The sequence below is a fragment of the Hippopotamus amphibius genome, chromosome 3, assembly GCF_030028045.1.
Source record: "Hippopotamus amphibius kiboko isolate mHipAmp2 chromosome 3, mHipAmp2.hap2, whole genome shotgun sequence".
Classification (NCBI taxonomy): domain Eukaryota; kingdom Metazoa; phylum Chordata; class Mammalia; order Artiodactyla; family Hippopotamidae; genus Hippopotamus; species Hippopotamus amphibius.
Genome location: NC_080188.1, coordinates 112119276 through 112139735, shown reverse-complemented (window position 1 = coordinate 112139735; position 20460 = coordinate 112119276). Strand labels below are relative to the sequence as shown.

General features: G+C 36.0%; 1 protein-coding gene across 3 annotated transcripts in view; it reads left to right on the top strand.

Moving 5' to 3' along the window:
• The first annotated feature begins 14087 nt into the window (after window positions 1-14087).
• LOC130850253 (olfactory receptor 5G3-like) overlaps window positions 14088-20460 on the top strand; it is a 58282-nt gene continuing 51909 nt past the window's right edge. Inside the window, exon 1 of one of the 3 annotated variants that reach the window (XM_057729674.1) lies at window positions 14088-14220. The gene's annotated coding sequence lies outside the window, so the exon portion shown is untranslated. The remainder of the gene's footprint in view (window positions 14221-20460) is intronic. The other 2 variants (XM_057729677.1, XM_057729675.1) reach the window with 2 other exon arrangements.

Genomic DNA, 20460 nt, shown 5'->3' with positions numbered 1-20460 from the left:
AAGTCCATTTGGTTCGTGTGTTATTTAAGGCCTCTGTTTCCTTCTTGACATTCTGTCTGAATGATGTATCCACTGATGTAAATGTGGTTTTAAAGTGGCCTACTATTATGCTTGCTGTTAATTTCTCTCTTTAAGTATGTTAATACTTGTTTTATATATTTTGTTTCGCCTATGTTAGGTACATATATAATGATAACTGTTATGTCTTCTTGATGAATTGTCCTCTTTATCATTATATAATGTCCATCTTTGTCTCTGGTTACCTTTTTGGCTTGAATTCTACTTTGTCTGATATGAATATGGCTACACTCACTTTCTTTTGGCTGCCATTTGCTTGGTGTATCATCTTCCATACCTTCACTTTGAGCCCATGTTTGTCTTTAGGGGTGAGATGAATCTCCTGGAGGCAGCATAGGGTTGAGTCTTGTTTTTTAATCCATCCAGCCACTCTGTATCTTCTGATTGGTGTATTCAATCCATTTAAATTTAGGATGATTATTGATAAATGAGGACTTAGTACTGCCATTTCATCTTTTATTTTTGGTTGCTCTATATGTCCATTGTTTCTTTTTCCTTGTTTCTGTCTGCCATTTTACTTTGGTAATTTTATATGTTGTTTTTCTCAGTTTCCTTTTTTTTTCATGTTTTATGTCTCTCCTCTAGACTCATATTTCGTGCTTATCATGAGGTTTGTATAAAATGTCTCGAAGATAAACTAGTTTTTTTTCTACTGATAGCATCTTATCTTCATTTGCCCATATGGGTTCTGTTCTTTTCCTCTTCCCCTTTTATGTTTTTGTTGCCTCAAACTATCCTTTTTATGATGAGAGTTTGTTGCCAAATTGAATTCCCTGTAGTTAATTTTACTGCTTTTTCCATTTTACCATTAAGCTATAATTGTTTAACAACTTATTCTGATAGAGTTGCAATTTTCTTATTCTGTCTGTCTACTTATCACCTTATTCAAAGTATTGTGTAAGTCAGGTCTAGTGATGATGAAATCCCTCAGCTTTTGTTTGTCTGGGTAAGTCTTTACTTCCCCTTAATATCTGAAGGATAACTTTGCTGGATAGAGTATTCTTGGCTGACAGCTTTTATCTTTCCATGTTTTAAGTATGGCATTCCCCTCTCTCCTGGCCTGTAGATTTTTCTCCTGAGAAATCTGCTGATAGCCTAATGTGGGTTCTAGCCTAATGGGGGTTCCTTTGTAGGTTACCTTTTGTCTCCTTCTGGCTGACTTGAAAATTGTTCTTTGTCATTGACTTTTGACATTTTTAACATGATGTGTTTTGCAGAGGTGTTTTTTGTGTTGAAGTGATTAGGTTTCCTTTTAGCTTCCTGAACTTGTTTAGCCAGTTCCTTCTTAGATAGATACCCATTACCCTTATGTTGTCCTTCCTAATGGAGTCAGATAGTTCTAGTAGAATTTCTTCATTTTTTTTTTTTTAGATCTTAGTTCTCTCTCTTCTGCTTCTTTCATTTCTAGATTTCTGTCTTTGAGCCCACCAGTTCTCTCTTACGTGTGGTCTACTCTATTTACAGTTTTTCTAATGTGTTCTTTATCTCATTTATTGAGTTCTTCAGCTCTGGAATTTCTGTTTGGTTCTTTTTTTTAGAATTTCAGTCTTTTTGGTAAAGTATTATTTCTGTTCATTCCTTCTATTCCTGAGCTGTTTGAACTGGATTTCTGAGTTTTGTAGCCCACTGAGTTTCTTCATAGCATTTATTTTCAATTCTATATCAGTTAGATTGCAATAGTCTATGACTTTACCTTTGGTTTCAGGAGAATTGCCATTTTCTTTCTGTGATATCATGTTACTGTGGTTCTTTATGATGCTTGATGAGTTGTTCCTCTGCTGGTGCATTTCAAGTAGTGAACACCTTTCTTCTTTAGGTAAAGCTTTTTTTACTTGATTGTAACAATTCAACAGGTTAGTAATTAGAGGCCTCTCTTGTTTTCCAGTAGGTGGTGACATTACACAAGATTTTTGTTTCTGTTACTGTGAGCTGCCTCTGGCTGTATTTGAGAATTGGCATTTCCATCCTCTACTACCTCTGCTAGAAGGGTTGCTTGGTGCCTTTGTTGTTGCTGCTTGTGCAACTGGGCTTGCTGGTACTTTGTTGCTACTGATGTGGCTGCAGTCATTGGCATTGATGCCTGGGGCACAGGGATTTGGGGCACCTTCACTGTATCACCTGGGTCCTGGGCTCTGCCACCATGGAGGGTTGGGGAGGTGCCAGGGCCATGGGCAATTGTGCTGCCTTTGGTGTTTTCAGGTTTCCCAGCACTACCATTGCAGGTGCCTCTGTGGCCAGAGGGTCAGGGTTGCAGGCCCTGCTGCTGCTGTTGCCTGGTTCCCTGTGGCCATGGGCACTGCTTTGGCCATGAGACTGAAGTCATGTGTTCCATCTCCTCTGCTGATACAGGTTCTCTGGGGCTGCACCCACCTGTTTATGAAGTGATTTGAACTCCTTGAGGACCGATACTATATAAGTACACATGGGTGTAGCTATTATTCCGGCTGATGTGCTTTCCAGAAGGGTTCATTTAGTTTGGGCACACCCTGGCTCTGTGTGAATGAAGTGACTGTATGCGCCACACACCCATTTTTCCCTGGGCAACTGTTTTGAAGTGCTGCTTTGTCATCTCAACAAAGTTAGTTTGAAAAATACCCCAATTAGCTATGGGCTTTGGCTTTGAAGAGTCTCGTTTCAGTGCAGACATTCAGGAAAGACTGCTTTAGTCACAGACTCTCCCTGCACTTAGATAGTCACCTGTCAGCCAGTGATTGAATGGCCTTGGTCTTGCCATGAGCAGGATTCACAAGGGGCTCACAGACTCAGTACAATCACTCACTCTTGTGGTCTCAGCCACTGCCTTATCTCATGAGGAGAATTCAGAAATGGAGACCTAGTCCTGAAAAGAAAAACGTGAGCAGCCCAAGATTTCATGCTCAACTAGTCAAGGAAGGGATGAGGAGGCCTAGAGGACAGAGCAGGATTAAATTAAATTCCAAGGTCCAGGAGGGCAGGAATTTTGCCTGTTTTGTTCACCAATCTTTATATTTATAGAGTGTGAAGGTTAAGTCCTCACCAATGAATGAATGACCAGGGGGATGGGACTGAGTTTCAGGTTTACCAGTGACCTTTAGCTGGACTTTCAGGTACATCATTTGTAGAAAGAAAGAGTGAAAGGAAGAGATATTTGTCAAGCACTTGCATACATCTATCATATTTACTTACCTCATTTTACTTAATTCTCACAATAGTGTATGATAAGTGTTAGTAGCTCCATTTCTCAGACAGGGGAAATCAGATTCAGAGAGATTATTGCACCAGTGATTAGACAGCTCAAAAGTGTTGGAGATGGAGATGACTTCTTAAAAATTTCCTCCTAAAGACTCTCTACTATTCAAGGAAAATAAATGCATGCCCTGGTGGTCCTGCTTCAAGCGGCTTCAAGTGACTGGCTAATACAGTTTTATTTTAAAACTTCACAGCAGTTTTGCTTCCTGTTCAGTAATATTCAGTATAGTTTCATCTCAATTTTGGAAGATTCTGTAGGTTTACCATGCAGTTTTATAAGACTCTTAGGCCCAGATCTGGTGAACCTTATGTAATACCATTTGTCTTCCAGGAGGTGGAGGCCATATTCAGAGATATTTACACGCCCTTCCTATATATCCAAGTTTGTGGGCAAATATTATTGTAACATGCTTTCTTTTTGAAACAGACCCCATCCAACAACTGATGTTTTGTTCCTTTTCTCTGTCTTCTCTCCTTTTTTTTTTTTTTGCTTCTTCACCTTACTCTATCCTCTTCTCTTCCTTCACTCTTTTCTTCATTCTCCTTTTTTCCCCTTTGTGTGGATCTTTCTGAAATTAATAAAACACATCTCTTCACCATGTCTCTTCAGGTGAAGGGAAAACTAGCATTGTGTTTCTCAAGATATTCATGGTATGCAGCTTAAGTGCATGTGTATGAGTGTGTGTGTGTGTGTGTGTTTTACAGTGAAGTAGGAAGGTTTAACTGGCCAGAGTAAGCTTCTCTGCAGACACAATCTAAACAGGTCTTTGCGTGTGAAGGCAGGGATCTGCTATAGTGTTTCATATGGTATGTGAGTAGGGGAGACTGTAGAGGTTTTCTGAAAATATGTATTAAAATAAATTTATTGGTTCTTTTGAATTCAAACATTCCCCACCCACTTTTTTTCAGCACCTTTATTATGTTTGCTTGAAAGTAGCATTAGAAACTTACTAGTTAAGATACGTACTAAACATCTTGCAATTATATCAAAACAATTTAATTTTTATAGGAATTAAGGAAGGCAAAATTTGACATTCTAACAAAATGGGACATGCAAGCTGTCTGTGTGGAAGAGTTAATTAACTTTCAGAAAGGACTTGTAGTTGATCAGGGTGAGATTTTATTGATCAATACTCACTGCATTTCTTGGTTTTGAAGAGAGATGAATAGATTTTATTTCCAAGGAGTGTTTGATATGAATAGTTCACAGTTATTTAAGGGCAAACAGAGTCACTTCGTTCAACCTGCCCCTCCTCCCACCATACCAATTTTTATTTTTTAAAATCTGAAACCTACCTGAAAGTTGCAAGAATAGGGAAATAAATAATACTATTTGCCTACTATCTAGATTCATCAATTGTCAAAATTTTATGACACTTACTTTACCTCTTTCACATTGTACGTAAAAGGACATTATATATCTACTTACGTACTTTCCTTTCTTTCTTTCTCTCTTTCTTTCTTTCTTTCTTTCTTTCTTTCTTTCTTTCTTTCTTTCTTTCTTTCTTTCTTTCTTTCTTTCTTTCTTTCTTTCTTTCTTTTTCTTTTATTCTCACATTCGGCACTCCGGGGGAAAATCTGCCTCAAGGAAGCTTATTTATTTATTTAATTATTTATTAAGCTCTTTATTGGAATGTAATTGCGTTACACACTTGTACCAGTTTTTGAGGTACACCAAAGTGAATCAGCTGTATTTATATATATATCCACATATCCCCTCCCAACTGCGACTCCCTCCCACCCTCCGTGTTCTCGCCTTCTAAGGCATCACCCATCATGGAGTTGATCTCCCTTTGTCATACAGCAACTTCCCACTAGCTATCTATTTTACAGTTGGTAGTGTTAATATGTCTATGCTACTCTCTCACTTCGTTCCAGCTTCCCATTTGCACCTCCCCTCAACCCTGTGTCCTCCCGTCTGTTCTCTGCATCTACATCTTTATTCTTGCTCTGTCTCTGGGTTCCTCAGTACCATTTTTTTAGATTCCATATATATGAGTTAGCTTACAGTATTTGTTTTTCTCTCTCTGGCTTACTTCGCTCTGTATGACAGTCTCTAGGTCTATCCACCTCATTACATACAGCTCCATTTCATTCCCTTTTATGGCTGAGTAATATTCCATTGTTTATATGTGCCACATCTTCTTTATCCATTCATCTGTTGATGGGCCTTTAGGTTGCTTCCATATCCTGGCTATTGTAAATAGTGCTGCAGTGAACATTATGGTATATGTTTCTTTTTGGATTATGGTTTTCTCTGGGTATATGCGCAGCAGTGGGATTACTGCATCATATGGTAGTTTTTAAAGGAAACTCCAAACTGTTTTCCATAGTGGCTGTACCAACTTACATTCCCACCAACAGTGCAGAAGAGTCCCCTTTTCTCCACACTGTCTCCAGCAATTATTGTTTCTAGATTTTTGGATGATGGCCATTCTGACCAGTGTGAGGTGATACCTCATCATGGCTTTGACTTGCATTTCTCTAATGATTAGTGATGTTGAGCATCTTTTCATGTGTTTGTTATCTATCTGCATATCTTCTTTGGGGAAATGTCCATTTAGGTCTTCTGCCCATTTGTGGATTGGGTTATTGGCTTTTTGCTTTTTTTTTTTGGTATTAAGCTGCATAATCTGCTTGTATATTTTGGAGATTAATCCTTTGTTTGTTGCTTCATTGGCAAGTATTTTATCCCATTCTGAGGGTTGTCTTCTTGTCTTGTTTATGATTTCTTTTGCTGTGCAAAAGTGTTTAAGTTTCATTAGGTCCCATTTGTTTATTCTTGATTTTATTTCCATCATTCTAGGAGGTGGGTCAAAAAGGATCTTGTTTTGATGTATGTCGTAGTGTGTTCTGCCCAAGTTTTCCTCTAGGAATTTTACAGTGTTTGGCCTTACATTTAGGTCTTTAATCCATTTTGAATTTATTTTTGTGTATGGTGTTAGGAAGTGTTCTAATTTCATACTTTTACATTTTGCTGTCCAATTTTCCCAGCACCACCTATTGAAGAGGCTGTCTTTTTTCCCTTGTATATTCTTACCTCCTTTGTCAAAGATAAGTTGCCCATATGTGCTTGGGTTTACCACAGGGTTCTCTATTCTGTCCCATTGACCTACCTTTCTATTTTTGTGCCAGTACCATAATGTCTCGATCACTGTGGCCTTGTAGTATAGTTTGAAGACAGGAAGCCTAATTCCACCAACTCCATCTTTCCTTCTCAAGACTGATTTGGCTGTTTGGGGTATTTTGCATTTCCATGCAAATAGTAAGATTTCTTGTTCTAGTTCTGTGAAAAATGCCATTGGTAATTTGATAGAGATTGCATTGAATCTGTAAATTGCTTTGGGTGGTACAGTCATTTTCACAATGTTGATTCTTCCAATCCAAGAACATGGTATGTTTCTCCACCTGTTTGTATCATCTTTGATTTCTTTCATCAGTGTCTTACAGTTTTCTGCATACAGGTCTTTTGCCTCCTTAGGCAGGTTTATTCCTAGGTATTTTATTCTTTTTGTTGCAATGGTGAATGGGAGAGTTTCCTTAATTTCTCTTTCTTCTCTTTCATTGTTAGTGTATAGGAATGTAAGAGTTTTCTGTGCATTAATTTTGTATCCTACTACTTTACTAAATTCATTGATTAGTGCTAGCAGTTTTCTGGTAGAGTCTTTAGGGTTTTCTATGTATAATATCATGTTGTCTGCAAAGGGTGACAATTTTACTTTGTGTTCTCCAGTTTGGATTCCTTTTATTTCATTTTCTTCTCTGAGTGCTGTGGCTGAAACTTCCAAAACTATGTTGAATAACAATGGTGAGAGTAGGCACCCTTGTCTTGTTTCTATTCTTAGAGGGAATGCTTTCAGTTTTTCACCATTTAGAACAATGCTGGCTTTTGGTTTCTCATATATGGCTTTTATTATGTTGAGGTGATTTCCTTCTGTGCCCATCTTCTGGAGAGCTTTTAACCTAAATGGATGTTGAATTTTGTCAAAACCTTTTTCTGCATCTATTGAAATGATCATATGGTTTTTATCCTTCAGTTTGTTGATATGATGTATCACATTGATTGATTTGTGTATATTGAAGAATCCTTGCATCCCAAGGAAAACCCCGCTTGATCATGGTGTATGATCTTTTTAATGTGATGTTGAATTCTGTTAGCTAGTATTTTGTTGAGGGTTTTTTGCATCTGTATTCATTAGAGATATTGGCCTGTAATATTCTTTTTTTGTGACATCTTTGCCTGGTTTTGGTATCAGGGTGATGGTGGCCTTGTAGAATGAGTTTGGGACTGTTCCTCCTTCTACTATATTTTGGAAGAGTTTGAGAAGGATAAGTGTTAGCTTTTCTCTAAATGTTTGATAGAATTCATCTGTGAAGCCATCTGGCCCTGGGTTTTGTTTGTTGGGCAATTTTTAATCACAGTCTCAATTTCCATACTTGTGATTGGTCTTTTCATATTTTCTATTTCTTCCTGGTTCAGTCTTGGAAGTCTTTTCTAAGAATTTATCCAATTCTTACAGGTTATCCAATTTATTGGCATAGAGTTGCTTGTAGTAGTCTCTCATGATCATTTGTATTTCTGCAGTGTCTGTTGTTTCTTCTCCTTTTTCATTTCTAATTCTGTTGATTTGCATCTTCTCCCTTTTTTCCTGATAAGTCTGGCTAATGGTCTATCAATATTATCTTCTCAAAGAACCAGTTTTTAGTTTTATTGATCTTTGCTATTTTTCCTTTCATTTTTTTTTCATTTATTTCTGATCTGATCTTTATGATTTCTTTCCTTCTGCTCACTTTGGTATTTTTTTGTTTTTCTTTCTCTAATTGTTTTAGGTGTAAGCTTAGGTTGTTTATTCAATATTTTCCTTGTTTCTTAAGTTAGGACTGTATTGCTATAAACTTCCCTCTTAGAACTGCTTTTGCTGCGTCCCATAGATTTTGGGTTGTTGTGTTTTCGTTGTCATTTGTTTCTAGGTATTTTTTGATTTCCTCTTTGATTTCTTCAGTGATTTCTTGGTTGTTTAATAGTGTGTTGTTTAGCCTGCATGTGTTTGTATTTTTTTACAGTTTTTCAGGTAATTGATATCGAGTCTCATGATACTGTGGTCAGAGAGGATGCTTGATATGATTTCAATTTTCTTGAATTTACTGAGGCTTGATTTGTGACCCAAGATGTGATCTATCCTGGAGATTGTTCCATGTGCACTTGAGAAGAAAGTGTATTCTTTAGTTTTGGATGGAATGTCCTATAAATATCAATTAAGTCAAGTTGGTGTAATGTGTCATTTAAAGCTTGCGCTTCGTTATTTATTTTCTGTTTGGATCATCTGTCCATTGATGTAAGTGGGGTGTTCAAGTCTTCTACTATTATTGTGTTACTGTCGATGTCCCCTTTTATGCCTGTTAGCATTTGCCTTATGTATTGAGGTGCTCCTATGTTGGGGGCATAGATATTTACAATTGTTATATGTTCTTCTTGGATTGATCCCTTGATCATTATGTAGTGTCCTTCCTTGTCAATAGTCTTTACTTTCAAGTCTAATTTGTCTGCTATGAGTATTGCTACTCCAGCTTTCTTTTGACTTCCATGTGCATGGAATATCTTTTTCCATCCCCTTACTTTCAATCTATATGTGTCCCTTTGTTCAAAGTGGGTTTCTTGTAGGCAGCATATATAAGAGTCTTGTTTTTGTGTCCATTCAGCCAGTCTGTGTCTTTTGGTTGGAGCATTTAATCCATTTACATTTACAGTGATTATTGACATGTGTGTTCCTATTACCATTTCCTCATTTATTTTGAGTTGTTTTTGTAGGTTTTTCCTTCTCTTGTGTTTTGTACTTAGAAAAGTTCCTCTAGTAATTGTTGTAAGGCTGGTTTGGTGGTGCTGAATTCTCTTAACTTTTGCTTGTCTGTAATTGTATTGATTTCTCCGTCAAATCTGAATGAGATTCTTGCTGGGTAAAGTATTTTTGGCTGTAGGTTTTTCTCTTTCAGGACTTTCAGTATATCTTGCCACTCCCTTCTGGCCTGCAGCTGTTATCTTTACGGGTCTTCCCTTGTATTCTTTCCTTTTATATAAGTAACACTAATGGATTCTGTTTAAACCAATGAACTTTAACCCATTCCAATCATTATTCCTTCTGGAAATTTTACAAACTATGGCCAAAGAAAGCCCTTTTGAGCTGACTTCTTGTCCTATTGACATATCTACATCAAGCTTTGAGCACATTGTTACTTCCTGGCATGAAAAGATATCCCAGATTCACTTTTTCTGCCCCAACCTGAAATCAGGTGCTTGGTTCTTGTTAATAAAAGATTATATTAAGAAATTAAGATCTTGGAGTGATCAGAAAGTCTCCAAGAAATTCAATGTATCTATGTATCCAGAACATTGCTTATGTTCCCAATCTGTCTGGGAAGATCACAGTATGTTGAACAAGTGATAAAGCTATTTTAGGCCAGTTCAATGTTCATATTGAATAAGTCCAGGAAAATAGAACGAATTTACAGGATGAGATCCTGTTGACTCCTTTATCCTTTTGTTTGTTATTTTTTTGTTTTGTTTTTATTTTTCAATTAAATTAAAAATACAATTCACTACTTTGTTGTATTTTTTAGATTCTACATATAAATGATATCAATCAGTATTTGTCTTTCTCTGTCTGCCTTGTTTCACTTAGCACAATGCCCTCCAAATCCATCCACGTTATTACAAATGGCAAAGTTTCATTCTTTTTAATGGCTGAGTAGTATTCCATGGTGTGTATGTGTATATACCCCATCTTTACCCATTCATCTGTTGATGGACACTTAGTTTGCTTCTATATCTTGGCAATTGTAAATAATGCTGCTGTGAGCATTGAGGTGCATGTATCTTGTTGAATTAGTGTTTTTGTTTTTTTCAGCTATATACCTAGGAGTGGAATTTCTGGGTCATATGGTAGTTCTATTTTTTGAGAAAGCTCCATACTGTTTTCCACAGTAACTACACCAATTTACATTCCCACCAACAGTGTACAAGGGTTCCCTTTCCTCCATATCCTTGCTGACATTTGTTATTTATGTTCCTTTTGATGATAGCCATTCTGACAAGTGTAAGGTGATATCTCAGTGTGGTTTTGATTTGCATTTCCCTAATGATTAGTGATGTTGAGCATATTTTCATATGTCTGTTGGCTTTCTGCATTTCCTTTGGAAAAGTGTCTATTCCATTCTTCTGCCCATATTTTAATTGGATTGTTTGTTTTTTTTGATGTTGAGTTGTGTGAGCTATATATATATATGTTGGATATTGTCTTTATTTGTCATATCATTTGCAAATATTTTCTTCTGTTCAGTAGGTTGTCTTTTCATCTTGTTGATGGTTTCCTTCACTATGCAAAAGCTTTTAAGTTTAATTAGCTCCAATTTGTTTATTTTTGCTTTTATTTCCTTTACTTCAGGAGACAGATCCAAATTTTTTCTTTTTGCAATTTATGTCAAAGTGTTCTGCCTATGTTTTCCACTAGGAATTTTACAGTATCTTGTGTTACAGTCTTATAATTAGGTCTTTAATCCATTTAGAGTTTACTTTTATATATGGTGTTAGACAATGTTCTAATTTGATTCTTTTACAAGTAGCCATCCAGTTTTCCCAGCACCACTTATTGAAGAGATTGTCTTGTTTCCATTGTATATTTGTGCCTCCTTTGTTGTATATTAATTGACCAACCATAAGTTCATGGGTTTATATCTGGCCTCTTTATTCTGTTCCACTGATTTATGTGTCTGTTTTTGTGCCAGTACCAAACTGTTTTGATGACTGTACCTTTGTAGTATAGTCTGAAGTCAGATAGCATGACTTCTCCAGCTCTGCTCTTCTTTCTCAAGATTGTTTTGGCTATCTGGGGTCTGTTGTATTTCCAAACAAATTTTAAAATTATTTGTCGTAGTTCTGTGAAAAATTCCATTTGTATTTTTTATTAAGCTCTTTATTGGAATAAAATTGCTTTACACTCTTTTACCAGCTTATGAGTTACATCAAAGTGAATCAGCTGTATTTGTACACATATCCCATATCCTCTCCCTCTCACAACTCCCCCCCACCCTCCCCGTTCCAGCACCATTAGTATTTTGATAGGGATTGCATTGAGTCTGTAAATTGCCTTGTGTAGTATGGTCATTTTAACAATATTGATTCCTCCAATCCAAAAGTATGATATATCTTTCCATTAGCTTGTGTCATCTATAATTTCTCTCATCCGTGTCTTATATTTTTTGGAGTACAGGTCTTTTACCTCCTTAGACAGGTTTGTTCCTAGGTATTTTATTCTTTTTGATGCATCTTGTTTGATTTTTTTATATGTAATAAAGAATGGCATAAGTCCAATGTCAGAGTTGGAAAAGCCACTTAAACTTTAAAAGAGAAAACTAATAATCAAAGAAGATAAGTGTCTAGCCCTAAGTTACATAGCAATTGAGTGGGAACTGAGGGTACTGTGCACCTTTCTTATGGGCTTGTTATGAGCAGTAAGAAATGCATTTAGTTCAGTGCATTACAAAGTGGAAGAATCAATATGTGTTGGCTGATAAAAAAATAGTTTTGTGTAGCAAGACCAGAAACAGTAATGAGGGTGATTACCACAAAATGAAGATGGGGCATCCTTTATCATTTAATTTCTCTTACTATTAAGTAAACTCTGAGATTCTTATACTATGTAAGGCAAGGGGTAGCACTAACAGTGCTTGATTTGAGACGTTCTTGTCAACATTTGGGGCCCGCAACTAGATTTAATATGAGCTAGAAAAAAAAGAGTATATTCATTTAGTATGTGACAGAGATGAAGTTTTCAGGGAGTTTAGAATAAAGAGATGTGGGAGCACTTGAGAGATCCAGTTGTGGGATCAAAGGAGAATAGGGGTGTTTTAGAGAGTTACTGCATAGAGTTTAAGAAACCCAAGTAGAAAAGCTTGAATGAAACCACAATGCTATTTTGTATCCTGTTTTATACAGTTAACATATTTTTTAAAACATTTCCTTTCTGTAAAACATTATTTGAGAAGCACAACTTTAAATGGCTATATAATTTTCCACACCAAGGAAGTGTCATCCTTTGTTTAGCAATACCCTTGTCATTGGTTAGGTGATTCCCAAGTTGTTTCCATTATTAATTACAGAATAATGAAATCCTTTTAAATACATATTAATCTACATTATTTCTGTGGGAAAATACCTTAACTGGGAAATACAGGGTCAAATAATTTTGACTGTTTTTTTTTTAATAAATTTTATTTATTTATTGGCTATGATGGATCTTTGCTGTTGCCTGTGGGTTTTCTCTAGTTGCAGAGAGTGGGGGTTACTCTTTTTTGCAGTGCACAGGCTTCTCATTGTGGTGGCTTCTCTTGTTGCAGAGCATGGGCTCTAGGCACGGGGGATTCAGTAGTTGTGGTGCGTGGGCTCAGTAGTTGTGGCTCACTGGCTCTAGAGCATAGGCTCAGTAGTTGTGGCACATGGGCTTAGTTGCTCCATGGCATGTGGAATCTTACTGGACCAGGGCTCGAACCTGTGTCTCCTGTATTAGCAGGAGGATTCTTAACCACTGCACCATCTGGGAAGCCCCAATTTGACTGTGTTTAAAGTTATGACACCTTTTATCGAATTGCCTTTGAGAATTTATGCTCATTAGTTTCATTAAAAATTTAATAATTACAAAGTCAAAAGAATGAATGAGAACTTTTCTGATATTCTTGATTCATATTTCCATACTTCTGCTACTAGATTGCTTTGCAGAATTCACTAGATCTTACTAGCAGATTCATTGGCTGACAACACCCTTTCCCAGAGTTTGTAATGGCACTGAGCTTTTAGTAGATGCTAATAGGAGTGATTCTGGATTCATCTCTGTTGACAGCATCGAAGTTTCCTGAATTGGAACAGGTGTTAGATGAATAAAATGGGCCAGATGTTAGACAAATAAAGGGGGCTTATCTGTTTATGTAGGAATATATCTCCTGACCAACATTTCTTGTAATACATTAATCAAATGATTTAAAAAAAACAGAACAATTTTAGATTAATATAGAAGAAACTGTGATTGGGTCTTAAGGGTCTATGGGCAAAACCTTTTACTGTCTACTTTCTACCTCTTTTTAAGATTTGAAAATTTATCAGATTTATCTACCTCTGATTGAAAATTTATCAGTAGCAAGTGTTACTTTTATCAAAATAATCTTAAAGAACAATTACCAAAAAATACCTAGGAATATATGTTGTTCTAGCCTATCTGAAACTCACTCTATGGCCCTCAAAAGGACAAAGAATCCAAAGGTATTGAACAAATAAGCAGGTATATTTAAAACTGGCTTTTAGACCCCCACCCCCATTTCCACCAGATATATACCCAAGAATGGGATTGCTGGATCATATGGTAGTTCTATATTTAATTTTTTAAAGACCTACTGTATAGCACAGGGAACTCTACTCAATACTCTGTAATGACCTATAAAGGGAAAAGAATCTAAAGAAGAGTGGATATATGTATATATATAACTGATTTGCTTTGCTGAACAACTGAAACTTAACACAAAATTGTAAATCAACTATACTCCAATAAAAATTATTTTAAAAACTGGCCTTTTGCAACCACTTCCTTTTAATTCTATATTGTGTGTACTTCCTGGACTAAACACAAGGTGACAAATATATTCAGCTAACATTTATGGAGTCCCTGCTATTGGCTATCTGCTTTCCATGTGTTGTTTTATTTCTTATTCACAATAGACAGATGGATATTTTCTTTCTTACAGATGAGGAAATTAAAGACCTGAGTGAGAGAGAAGTTAAGAGACTTATTCTGGATTATGTACTTAGCAGGGGACTGAAGCAGAATTTGATTCCTGGTCTGTATAAATCCATGCTGTTCTGATAACTTTACTGTAAGTAATATGGTACAGATAATGTTAAATAATCCCAGATGTGTGTGTTTAGATGAGGTGCAGTCTGTCAATCATTTTAGTTGGTTGTAAGATCCTTATTTTGCTGATTCTTGGCCACAGTATTTCCAATCCCGTAAAGGGAATTCCCCCCAGTAAGTATGGAATAGTTTTTTTGTTTTTTAAATATATCTTATGTTGAAGTATAGTTGATTAACAATGTTGTGCTAGTTTCAGGTGTACAGAAAAGTGATTCAGTTATACATGTACATGTATCTATTCTTCCTCAAATTCTTTTCCCATTTAGGTTATTACAGAGTATTGAACAGATTTCCCTGTGCTATACAGTAGATCCTTGTTGATTATCTGTTTTAAATATAGCATTGTGTACATGTCAATCCCAAACTCCCATCTATCACTCCCTCCTCCCCTTTTTTAGAGAGACATTTTAAAATCCTGAAGGGACAAATGTATAGACATAATGTTTATTTATTCAGCGAATATTTACCAAGCTCTTTTTACAAGTTAGATGTTGGGGATACCAATAAGAACTAAACACTAACTCTCAAAAGTCTTAGTTCAGTGTGAGATAGAAACATTGAAGGGTATTATTTGGTGCACAGAAAAGATAGTGTCCAAAACTGTCTTTGAGAATTCAGGGAAGCCTTGGTGATGGTGACACTAAGCTGAGTTTTGAAGAATGGAATGGCCCCAGAACAGACTTTTTGGAAATGGACATTCGTAAATAAAAGATTTGCCCTGGAAAGCTAGTACTGAGACATGGATGTGGCCTTCTAGTTTGTATTCTAGGCTAATCTATCTTCCAGAGAGATCGCCAATGTCAGGGGTTCCCCCAACATAGAGATGAAGGGCAAGTGGAGACATTGGCTATGACTCAGCATGTTCTCCTGTCTCCTGTTGAGATACAAAATAAATGGTTTCATCTGCTATCTCCTGTGCCCGTTAGGACCTCCCTTTCCAGGTGGGATTTCCATTAATACAATTGTAGTCAGATGCCTTAGCTGTGCAGTCACTTTAGTTATTAAAAGTCTCATTTGGGTTATTAAGTCACGGCACTTTCCATTTTATTATTTATTTATGTATTACCAAAATGCAGTTGACATACAATATTATGTTAGTTTCAGGTGTACTACATAATAATTTGATATTTGCGTACATTATGAAATGATCACCATAAGTCTAGTAACCATCTGTCTCCATGAAAACTTATTGCAGTATTATTGACCATATTTTTTTGCTGTATATTATATCTCTGTGGCTTATTTACATTATAACTGGAAGGTTGTACCGCTTAATTTCCTTCACCTATCTTGCCCATCCAACCAACCTCCATCACCTCTGGCAATTACCCATTTGTTCTCTGTATTTATGAGTCTCTTTTAATTTTGTTTTGTTTGTTTTTTAGATTCAACATGTAAATGAAATCATACAGTTTGTCTTTCTCTGTCTGACATTTCACTTTTTCTGTCTGACTTATTTCACTTAGCCTAATATCATCTAGATCAACCCATGTTGTCACAAATGGCAAGATTTTTTTTTTTTGTGGCTGAGTAGTGTTCTCTCTATTTTTTCTGATTTCAAAGTCTGTATTCATTCACTGTATTTTATTATCTCTCTCTTTTTTATTTTAAAAAGAATTTTATTGTGATTTAATAAACATACAATAAACTTCATATATTTAAAGTGTACAATTTGATATTTTTCTTATTAGTCACCTATTTTATATGTTCTCTCTCTACATAGAAATATGTATAATTATATATAACATCTCCTATATCCATTCATGTTGATGGGCACTTAAGTTTTTTCTGTATGTTGGTTATTGTAAGTAATGCTGCAACAAACATTGGGGTGCAAATATATTTTTGAATTAGTGTTTTTGGTTTTTTTGGGTAGATACCCAGAAGTGAAATGACTGGATCATATGGCAGTTTGATTTTTGATTTTTTGATTTGTTTTCCATAGTTGTTACACATATTTACATTCCCATCAACAGCGTGCAAGTGTTCCCTTTTCACTGCATCTTTGCAAACACTTGTCATTTCTTGTCTCTTTGATGATAGCTATTCTGGGAGGCATGAGGTGGTATCTTATTGTGGTTTTGAATTGTATTTCTCTGATGATTAACAGTGTTGAGCATCTTTTTATGTGTCTGTTGGCCATCTATACACGTCTTTTACCTCTTTGGTTAGGTTTACTCCTAGGTATTTTATTCTTCTGGTGCAATTGTATATGGTATGGCTTTCTAATTTATCTGTGATAGTTTGCTATTAGTTTATAAAAATGCAGTCAATTTCTACATGTTAGTTTTGTATCCTACAACTTTACTGAATTCATTTACTAGTTGTAATAGTTTTTTGGTGGCATCTTTAGGATTTTCTATATAGAGTTTTATGTCATCTGTAAGTAGTGAGTTTTACTTCTTCCTTTCCAATTTGGAGGGCTTTTATTTCTTTTTCTTATCTGTTTGCTGTGGCTTCCATGTTCAATAAGAGGGTGAGAATGGGCATCCTTGCTCCTGATCTTAGAGGAAATGCCCTTCTCTTTTCACCATTCAGTATGTTAGCTGTGGGTTTCTCCTATACGGCCTTTATCATATTAAGGTATCTTCCCTCTATTCCCACTTTGCTGAGATTTTTACCATAAATAAATCTTGAATTTTGTCGGAAGCCATTCCTGCATCTCTTGAGATGATCATAAGATTTTTTTTTTCTTTTCATTTTTTTAAATTTAAGTATAGTTGATTTACAATATTAGCTTCTGGTATACAGCAAAATTATTCATGTGTGTGTGTGTGTGTGTGTGTGTGTGAAATTTTACAGATTCTTTTCCATCATAGTTTTTTTTTTTTTTTTTTTTTTACAAGTTACTGAATATAGTTCCCTGTGGTACATGGTAGGAACTTTTTCTTTATCTGTTTTATTTATTTATTTATTTATTTATTATTTATTATTTATTTATTTATTTATCTCTTTATTGAAATATAATTGCTTTACACCCTTGCACCAGTTTTTGAGGTACACATTTTTATCCTTCATTTTGTTTATGTAGTATATCACCTGGATTGATATGCTGATATTGAACAATCCTTGCATCTATAGAGTAAATTCTACTTGATCATGATGTATTACCCTTTTAATGTATTATTGAATTGGGTTTGCTAATATTTTGTTGAGGATTTTTGCCTCTGTGTTTGTCAGGGATATTGGCCTGGAATTTTCAATTTTTGTATTTATCTGGTTTTGGTAACAGTGTAATGTTAGCCTTAGAGAATGTTTGGAAGAATTCTTTCTTCAATTTTTTGGAGTAATTTAAAGATAGCATTAACTATTTTTAAAATGTTTGGTAGAATTTACCTGTGAAGCTGTCTGGTCCTGGACTTTTGGTTTTTGGAGTTTTTTGATTACTGATTCAATTTCATTACTGGTAATTGGTCTATTCAGACTTTCTATTTCTTCCTGATTCAGTCTTGGGAGATTGTATGTTTCTAGGAATTTATCAGTTTCTTCTGTGTTGCCCATTTTATTGGCATATAAGTGTTTTTAGTAATCTCTTATGATCCTTTATATTTCTGTGGTGTCAGTTGTAATTTCTCCTCTTTCTCTTCTGATTTTATTTATTTGGGTCTTGGCCTTTTTCCTTGGTGAGTCTTGCTAAAGGTTTGATCAAATTTGTTTATATTTTCAAAGATTCAGCATTTAGTTTCCTTCTAATTTTTTAGTGTTTATTTCATTCTGATCTTTAGTATTTGCTTCATTATACTTACTTCAGGTTTTGTTTGTTCCTTTTCTAGTTTCTTTAGGTGGAAGTTTAGATTGCTCATTTAACATTTTCTTGTTCACTCAGGTAGGCTTGTATTGCTATAAATGTCCCTTTTGCAACTGCCTTTGCTGCATTCCACAGTTTTTTAAATTTTGTGTTTCCATTTTCATTTGTCTCAAGGTATTTTTGATTTCTTCAGTAATCAGTGGGTTGTTTAACAGCATGTTGCTTAGCCTTGAGGTGTTAATGTTTTTTTTTTTTTTTTTTTTTTTTTTCAGTTTTTTCTTTTAGTTGATTTTTAGTCTTAGAGCATTGTGGTTTGAAAAGATGCTGAATATGATTTCAATTTTCTTAAATTCACCAAGACTTATTTTGTGGCCTAACACATGATCTGTTCTGGAGAATGTTCCTTGTGCACTTGAAAAGAATATGTGTTCTGCTGCTTTTGGGTGGAATGTTCTATTTTACCTATGGATTCCATCTGATGTAATGTGTCATCTAAGGCCAATCCTTCCTTATTGATTTTCTGTCTCAACTATCTGTCCATTGATGTAAGTGAGGCGTTAAAGTCCTTACTGTTATTGTATTACTGTCAATTTCTCCCTTTATATCTGTTAATATTTGCTTTATGTATTTAGATGCTCCAATGCTGGGTACATATATATTTCCAAGTGTTATAACTTTTTGTTTGATTTTCCCTTTATCATTATGTAGTGCTTTTCTTTGTCTCTTGTTATAGTCTTTATTTTAAGAGTATTTGTCTGATATAAGTATTGCTTCCCCATCTTTCTTTTCATTTCCACATGCATGTAATATCTTTTCTGTTCCCTCACTTTCAGTCTGTGTGTGTCTTTAGATCTGAACTGAGTCCCTTGTAGGCAGCATATACATAGGGATTTTTTTTTTAATTCATTAAGCCTCACTATGTCTTTTGATTGGAGGTACAGGCATGCTAGTATATGTGGCTGGCCCCCTGCACAGCTGGCTGTAAGGACTGACAGCAACTGTTGCAAGTGTTTTGCTATTTGAGGCCAGCTCTTAAGGCTAATATCACTTGGGGATACAGTGGTGCCAGCCAAGTGTTCCTGCTGGCAGCGGGGTTGGGGGGCTCAGGAGGCTATTTTGAATGGGCTTCAGTGCTGGTCAAGGGTGCCCACCAGGTCCTGTGTGGTGGAGGATGCTGCTTTATATGAGCACCATCTGAGTTGGGTCCTCAGGTGAATCCAGATTGGGGCAAGCAGTGTTAGTACATTAGATGAGGAGAATGAGAAATGGTGCCTGCCAGCACCAGGCCAGTTAGGTAGAGGGTGAGCCAAAAAACAATACAAAACACTGCAAAAAAGAAAAAAAAAAACTGGCATCCATTAGTTTCTCTGTACCCAGAGAAACTTCCAATAAGTCCATGCACTTTGGGCACATGCCCTAAAATTAGTTAATGAATCTTTTTAACATATGACCAATTGCTTTTCAGACTGCTGCCTCTGTGCTGGGACTTGAAGTAAGTGTGTTTTTGCACACACATTTTAAGAATGGATTCTTGGTTTCCTACAGCTTTCCATTTTTCTCAGATGTAAGCCCCACTCATTTTCAAAGCCAGTCATTATGAAGACTCACCTTCCTGGTGCACATCCCTTGGAATGGGGAGCCCAATGTGGGGTTTGGAGCCCTTTCCCTTCAGGGAAGCCCTCTGAGGCTGTGATATCCCTCCTGCCTGTGAGTCACAGCACTAGGGGTGTGGACCCCAGCCAGACCGAGTCTCCACCCCGTCTATCTGTCTCAATGTGGCTTTTTCTTTTTATCTTTAGTTGTGGAAAATCTTTTCTTCTAGTCTTTAGGTCATTCTCAGAGATAGTTTGTCTATGTGTAGTTGTAATGTTGGTGTGTCTGTGGGAGGAACTGAGGATCTTCCTGCTCTGTTGCCTTGTTCTGCTCTCTTATATAACTTTTTCATCATTCTTTAAGTGAAAAATCTTCTGAGACCTGACCCACAGATATAATAAAAAGCTCTTTGTAGGAACTGAAAATGAAGGCTTATGAAGTCTTTGAGTGAGAGTCAGACAATGGCATTGAAAGAGTAAAAGAGGTGACAGAAGATCATGCTGGTACCTTGATGGAGTTTGGATTTTATTTAAGGTATGACTGGTCACCCACCAGTGAAAAGTTTTAAGTAGCTGAGCAGCATGATTTAATTTGAAAAGTTAGAAGATCATTCATTTGGATATTATATAGAAAGAAATTAGAGAAGAATGAAAGCAGAGAGACCAGTTAGGAAGCTCTTATAGTAGTTCAGGTGAGAGGTGATGATGGATTGCATAAGAGGAGTGGCAGTGGAAATGGAGAGATTGTGAAACTGAATTTACTCTTCAGGATTCTTCTCTGATATACTACTTTTCTAATCAGGAAAAAAAACGTTGAATTTTAAAAAGCCAGGTATTTGGTCCAGGTAACCATTTTCCCATA